Below are 8,344 nucleotides of genomic sequence, written 5' to 3'. Positions count from 1 at the left end.
AAATGCCTTTATCGCCGTCAGAAACTTGCGATCCGTTTAATAAACTTTGCGGATCGATACACTCATTCCAAACCACTTTTTATTGAAATGAAAGCTCTCAATATTTATGAGCTTGATGTTTTGAATGTTTTGTGCTTTATGTATATGTGGAAAAATGACATATCTTTATCCGATCTCTATAGTTTGAAACTAATAAATAAATATAAACTTAAAAACAATAATTTTATACATAAGCCCTTTTGTCAAACCAAGTTTAATCAGTTTTGTATTGCATATTGTTATATTTCGCCCTATCTTTAAAATAAAATTGTTTTGTCCAATTTCGACAAGCATTTTACTTTTCCCATTTTCAAATATAAACTAAAAAATCTAATTATCTTAATAGTCAGAATTTTTTAATTGTAATTTTATATTTTCTTTATAACTTTTATTGTTAATTACGTTTTATTTTGTTGATTATGTTTTGATGTAGCTTATATTAGGGTGTCCCATTCCCGCAAAATTTTCGAATTACCACTCCAACTTTTAAATTGAGGTTTAGACTCAGATAAAAATAATCTTTACTATGTATTTTGAAAAAATATAAAAATCTAAGTCTTTAAAAAAACCCTTTTTTACCGTCTTTTTTGAGTATTTTTGTTTAAATTGTTAACAAATATATTCCGTAACGACTTTAACTTTTCACACAATAATATTTACTATCTTATTTATACTGTATAAAAAATTCGACTTGAAAAAAAATTAATTTAAGGGTCCCCCCAATTAAATAGTAAAGTTGATCTACGCATTTTAACTTCTGCTATTGTAAGAATAAAACAATTAGCATTGTTTAAAAATAAATCAAATATTCATTAAATTTTCTTTTCGTCTTTGAAGAGAAGCTCGTTTGCGATGACCCTCCACTATTTGAAGTAGCAGTTAAAGCTGCGCGGGGTCTTTTACTTTATTTTTAAAGTCTTGTATAAGTTTTACACCTCTCTCGGCGCAGTCATTCACAACTTGACAATACTTAACAACACTTTTTACATAGTTGTAGTCTTTCATCTTCACCCAGTGCTCGACAAGAAGTTGCATCCAATCTACCTGGTTTGCAGTCATCTTGATTAGATTAAATAGTAGCCAGGAACGAGGACCAATTAAAGAGGCAAAAGAAGGTATGTTGTCGCCATCGACTTTCGGAAAAGACGGTTTTCCAGACTTTATTTCTTCACTTCTTTGGGTGTCATACAACTTCAATGCCATATCAGATCTTTCAATAGGCGAAATTTCATCATCAAAAATCGCAAAGATAACTAACTCTTCAGTTAAATACCAAAGGTGCCTGTTGCAAGACTGAATAGCTGCATCAGAAGTGATTTTGTCTGTATCACGGTACCACTGCATATCGGCGATGTATTGGCGGTCAACTTTTGGTGCGATAACTGAGATGCAACTTTGTAAAAAAGCCTTTGCGTGAAACAGAGCAATAAAATTAGCCATTCTTTTCAATTTATGACGTTGATCCAGGTCGAGCGATGAAATCCGTTGATCCACCATGACAAGCTTCAAGATGTACAGCTCATTGTGCATAAATCTTGCACGATGATGCGAACCCTGTTTTTTGAAGTTAAACATTTTACCTTTTGGCAAGTCACCTCCAAGATAATGAACTGTCAGTTCAATCGATTCTTGATAATCGGCCCTCGGAAAAATATTCTCCTCAAGGCACCTACTAGCCCAGTTCAGAACAATTGTTGCCTGGCGATGAATAGGATGGTTCTCTTCCAGCCAATCAAATTTTGTTATATCTGTAGGTTCGGGAGAAATAGAATCCCAAATGTCTTGAAGCATTTTCAAAATTGACTTGATAGGTCCGTTATGACTTCCATTAACTGCATCCCAGACGTGATGAATATGCAGTTCGTAAACATGATGGCGACAAGCTGTCCACAACAGTGCATGACCAACTTCTTTCTCAACCAGTGCTGCACATCCATTTTTCCATCCAGTGTTACTAGAAGTGGTGTCGAAAACTAGGGCAATCAAATTATCTAGCAGGTTCCATGAAGAAAAAACCTTCATGAAGGCATCTTTCTGGGCATGACGAGGAGAGTTAGTAATTACAGGGATTTCAATAATTTTTTCGTTTGCATTGTTCGATGACCCATCCCAACCACTTGCCAAAATAGCAACATGCTCTTCTTTCTTTCCTACATACAAAAAATGTTTGTTTTTAAATATTATATTGTTTTTTCAATATTTGCATTTCCAAACACTGAAAACAGTAAACAAGTAATAAATTAATCATCCATTTACCAGTAAGTGACGAAACAAGTTTTGAATCCCAGTGACCTGATGGATAAAGAGGGCGCTTCTCCTGATATTTCTCCTTTACTTGGGCCCCGTGTTTTTCTCGTTCTACCATACGGTTACGGTGAACTGATGATCGCGAGATTGGAAAATGACGTAACGAAGCACCGCAAACTTTGACGACTTTTGCTTCAACAGCCATTTGATCTCTAACGCTCAGGCCTAATCGGTCAGAGACATTAGTGAATGATTTTGTTAGCGTTGTAGGATCGGTGTGAATAGCAACGGTTGACATCTGGTTTGTTGTTTTTGGTGGAAAGGAGTGTAAACTTCAACTTCTGAGCTGTTTGAGTCATCCTCACTTTGCTCAATGATTTCTTCTATTTCTTCGTTACTTAGAGTTGTTTTTCTTCTCTTAGCATTGCTGTGATCATTGACTCTGTTTTCAAGACGTTTATTGCGATCCGACTTGTTCTTATCTCGCTGCGCATGTGTTGCGTCGCAACCAATCATCGAACCAACCTAATTGGAGATAAACAATACAATACTAACGTAAAATGAAAAATAACCAATAACCTTAAGTAAACACAGTACAGTAACATGGTTGAAATAATGCATGAAATTACCTGTGGATATTTCCGTTGGTTCAGTAAAAACTCACAGTCCTCCTTCCAGGTTGCATGTCGAGAGAGACGTAATATATAATATGTGTCAGCGGCTGATATGTCATAGAGTTGATTCATTGATTTCAAAAACTGGATTCGTTTCTTCTCGGGGCACTTATTTCCTTTTTTCAGCACACTTTGCCATTCATTAAAAACTGCAATGAAATACTCGATGCACTTGTTATCTGGCTTAACTTGTAAGTGAGCTCTTTTCCAAAGTTCTTGCAATTCAATCAAAATAACTTTAAAAATATTTTTTGCCGACACTGTTATTTCACTACTTCCCTTGTTGATCTCTCTAAAGTAAAGGTATCTTCGGAGCAAAGCAATTTTAAGTGGAAGTTTTACACCAACACTTAAACTTTTCTCTAGTCCAAATCCAATAAAATAATCTTGATGATAATTTCGTGTGGATCTCGGTTTTTCTACTGAACAATTTTTCTCTTTTATACTAGGGTTCGGTAGTTTACGAGAACGTAGATCCATTTTTAGAAAATCTATTTTAGAAACTCTATTTTAGAAAATATTTCCTAACCTTAATTCGTATATTAAATTTATTGTAAAAACAAAAAGCTTAAAGTAAATAAAAAATTTAAAACAATAATTTTTGAATTAAAAAAATTTATACTATTGATTACTATTGGTATGTCGAAATCTTATTATTTAATAATATTAAAATAATGAAAATAATGGTAATTAAACATTAAATTTTACTTGTTAAAACAACTTAAAACAAGCAACATGGAATTATTTACCATGCTGAAGAAAAAACACGAAAAGAAATTTTTCTTATGCTGAACGTCCAGTTTAGACGCAACCATTGTTTTAGAATAATTATTGGTTCCAATAAAGACAATTAAATTTTTTTATTTCAATACAATTTTCAGATCGTCCTAAATTTAAGCCTTTACAGTAAAAAAACTACTTTCTGATGTTGCCAAACTACAAAACGACTTTACTATTTAATTCGGGGGGACCCTTAAATTTTTTTTTTTTAAGTCGAATTTTTATACAGTATAAATAAGATAGTAAATTATATTGTGTGATAGGTTGAAGTCGTTACGGAATGTATTTGTTAACAATTTAAACAAAAATACTCAAAAAAGACGGTAAAAAAGGGTTTTTTTAACTTTTTTAAGTGGGGGGACCCTTAAGTTTTTATATTTTTTTAAAATACTTGGTAAATATTATTTTTATCTTAGTCTAAACCTCAATTTAAAAGTTGGAGTGGGAATTCGAAAATTTTGCGGGAATGGGACACCCTAAGCTTATATTCACATGCTTGTAAAAGGTTCTGATGATAAGATCAGTACGATCTTTTCTCAGAAACCTAGTTTGTGTTTGTGAAAGTAGTTTATTTACTACGACAAAAAATGTAAACATTAAAAGTTTTTGTTTTTTTTATACATTTCGATTGATAACTTAGTATACAAAAAAAAAAAAATTGTCGTTAACTATAAACGACATAAAAATCGTAAATAGCGCTTAAAAGCATTTATTCATATTGTTATTTTTTAACTGCGTTGAGGTTATATTTTAAAATAATAAGAAGGATAGTTTAAAAAAAGAAAAAATGAAAATTACTATATTATATGAATGAAATGAATGTATTTATACTCAATATGATTACATTTACTGTTTATAAACAAATACAAATTTATTTTCATACATTCATATTTGTTTTTTTCATTATTCACTCTTTTTTTTTTTTTTTTTTTTTTTTTTATAATAATACATTACAATCACTCTTCCTTTTTGTTTTTTAGTATTGAAAAAAAAAAAAGATAGGAATTGGGCTCAGTGATAAAACCAAACTTGTTTTGACCGTGTATTTTAGGAATAATAAAAATGTAACTTTTTTTAAAGGCAATTACATGAAAGCAATATAAATTAAAGTATATATTACCGTATGATTATAGTATGAACACACTGCTTAACTACAGTATGAATACACAGGCTTGATGTTCAAGCCCTCACGTGCTATATGAATCAGTGTTTTTTAAAAGGGCTGATTTGACATTTTTTGTGTGTTTTGTGTCCTTTTATGATAGCTTCATCAGTTTATGTCAAAAATGTGTTTAAATTTTATCTTCTTACACAAATAGAGCGACCTGAAAGTTTTTGATTTTTTTTAAAAAGGCAAATTTGCTTCAAATACGCCTTTTTTTAAAAATTCACACTCCAGCTGATTCGTATTTTTAGGCGCAATACGCGGAAAATGTAAACAGTTTCATGTATGTTGTTATTATAAAAATTTTAATGGATCTCGTGATTCCCAGACCTTAAAAGATGAAAGAAAATTATCCTTGTGATTACAAACATAACAAATTAAAACAAGCACGTTTAATGGGACAGTCATGCATAAATCATAAGGGAAATGAAGTCCCACCAAAGTACCCTAAGTTTACTTCAGGTAAGTTTTAAACATCCGATGTAATATATATACACAATATATATATATATATATATATATATATATATATATATATATATATATATATATATATATATATATATATATATATATATATATATATATATATATATATATATATATATATATATATATATATATATATATATATATATATATATATTAGGGATATGACTTTTTAATTTTTTTTCAAATAAAATGTTTCCTGTATCATAAATCGATGAACTTTTACCTAAAATCATGAAAAAAGGCCCAAATAGCTTTCTGCAACAAAAAAAGGTCACCCCCAAAATAAAAATTTGATTTACCATTTTTATACATTCATTTTTGACCGATGTTTTAATCTTAAGCTTAATTCTCAGCTTAATTCTATTTATTTCATTATTTTGTTATGAATTTATAAATATAACGCCACACGTTACCATGGCAACGAAACGGCCGTGTGCCGGCAAATACTTGGAATTGTTATGTGATGACGTCATTGTGTTACCACGGTGATATAGACGACTGTAACAGACTGTAGAAGATTATAGAACTTAGTAGAACATTCTGGAAGCTCTAAATAATTATATAAGCGAGCTGCTGTCAGAGCTCAGTGTTGATAATGTGAATAGTTCTATGAAGTACTCTGCGTGTAACTGAGCTAATAAGGAACTACTGTAGCGAACTAAAGACGCTGTAAGTGTACGAAGTATAAGTAGTTGTAGCATTATCGTTAGGATACGGACTGGATTATTGAACTGTTATCAACATTGACTGGATTATCGAACTATAATTGGATTACTATACAGTTAAAGTATTTTATTAATTAAACGACTTTATTAAACGGATATTTACGCTCAGCTATCCGTAAAGTCGTAACAATATTATATGATGTCTCACAAGAAAAGTCATACCACAGTAACAAAGAACAAGAAGACTTGGACTAAAAATTTGGTGAGATTTCAAGAGTCACACAGAAGAAGAGGAAGCGTGGCTGTAGAAGAACATTCACTCGATGAAAAATCCAGAATACCACTTCAATTGCAGATCGTAGGAAGATACCAGTTTCTCGGAGCATATGTTAAAGGAAGAAAAGAACGAATAGACCAAATTTCTAAGGAAATTACAAAATTGTGAGACAATAAACTGAATTTTCCACGTGTGTCTGATCAAGTGATAAGAGCAAAGCTTATGAAGGTGCTGAAGGTCTATGATGAATGTGTCAAGCGTGGAAAATATGATGTTCTCAATGCATTATTTGACATCACGAAAGTGAATGGCCAGTGGTTATCCTCGGAAGATAAACGTCTATACCACCTACAAAAAGAAAGTAAATGACAGGTGGGGTACTCAACAGGACAAGTGGCAAGTAAAGAAACCATTCACCCTTCCAAGAGAAGGAAAGTCCAGTCTGGAACAGCAATACCTTCCACATCACAAGTCCTGTCTACCACAGACAGTGGTACTGAATCTGAAAACTGCAAAAGTAAGAGTGAAGATGATGAAGACGACGACGGTGATAAAGACGATGATGAGGACACTCAGAAAAAAACTAGAAAGCACTACAAAAGTAAATTTGCTGTAAGTATGGTTACATCAAGTGGAGTTTCCACAAAGAAAGCTGCTAAAATATGCAATGTATTATCACAACAAGGTATTGATATTCCAACTCCAAGTCAATCAGCAATTTACAAGTCCATATTCAAAGAGGCAGGTAAATTAAAAAAAGAAATGATACAACAACTTAAAATGGAACAGTGGTCCTTACACTTTGACGGCAAACGAATAGATGATAAGGAATATCAGGTAGTTGTACTTCAGAATGAAAGAACTGACGTGAAACTTGATGCACTGCGTTTAAAAGATGGCAAAGCTGAAACTGTTGCTGAAAAAATTGCCAAAGTTATTGATGAATACAATTTGTGGAATTCAATTAAGATGATCATTACTGATACAACAAACGTCAATACTGGGAAGAGAAATGGAGTTGTTGTGAAGTTGCAACGTATGTTTAAATTAAAGGGTGTCACAATACCACAATTTATCGGTTGTCAGCATCACGTACTAGACAGGATTCTCCGTCTGGTGATGGACGAAGAACTTGGGGGTGATACCAAATCTCCAAACATTGAATACCCATTTGTGTCTGAACTGTTGAATAAGTATGATGAACTGAAGGATAAGTTTGTGAATGGAACTGTAGAAATTCTTGATAAATCAGGGTGGAGAGACGATATGAAGTTTTTGTACCATTTAACAAGAGTGTTTAGGTTCTATGAAGAACAAAGAAACTTCCCTCTGATTCACTTTCAGAACATTCCTAATATGAGCAATGCCAGATGGAACTCAAGAGCCATTCTCGCCATTCTGGCGTTCATTCTTATGCCTGAAGCGAGAAAGAATTTGGAGAAGGTTTGCAGGTTCATTTCATATGAGTGGGCAGAACATTGGTTTAGTAGTCAAAAGTACAATGACAATGACTTCAAGAATTTATCTGATGTATTGAAGCCTTACAAAAAGGCATTGCAGTCATTCAAAAATCACTGGAAGAAAGAGCCATCCGTCATCGACATACCACGAAGTAATCAGATAGCTGAACGTGCAATCAAGGTGATGCAAGACCTGTATGCTTCCTGCAGAAAGAAAGACAAACTGCAACTTCGATTCATTCTAAGTAATAAGCGCTAGACTCTTTATGAGACGTGAGCATCATGTGACCCATGTACTAAACACAGTAGGCCTATAGACACAGACAGTTATGTATATTGTTGTACTAGACGCTTTGATACTGTTAATTTTGTAATACTTGTATAATTATATATCACATAATGTTTTTTGTTATATCACAGTACATGTTGCATAAATAAATAAAATAACAACAGGAGTATGACTCTTACAACATCTTCAGCCTTTAATATTCATTTACTGTACAAAAGTGTACCTATTGAAAATTCGATTTTTTGGTTTTGGGGTG

This window comes from Hydra vulgaris, chromosome 01, assembly GCF_038396675.1.
Source record: "Hydra vulgaris chromosome 01, alternate assembly HydraT2T_AEP".
NCBI classification, from domain to species: Eukaryota; Metazoa; Cnidaria; class Hydrozoa; order Anthoathecata; family Hydridae; genus Hydra; species Hydra vulgaris.
The sequence above is the reverse complement of the archived record's forward strand: the minus strand, read 5'-3'. Positions refer to the sequence as shown.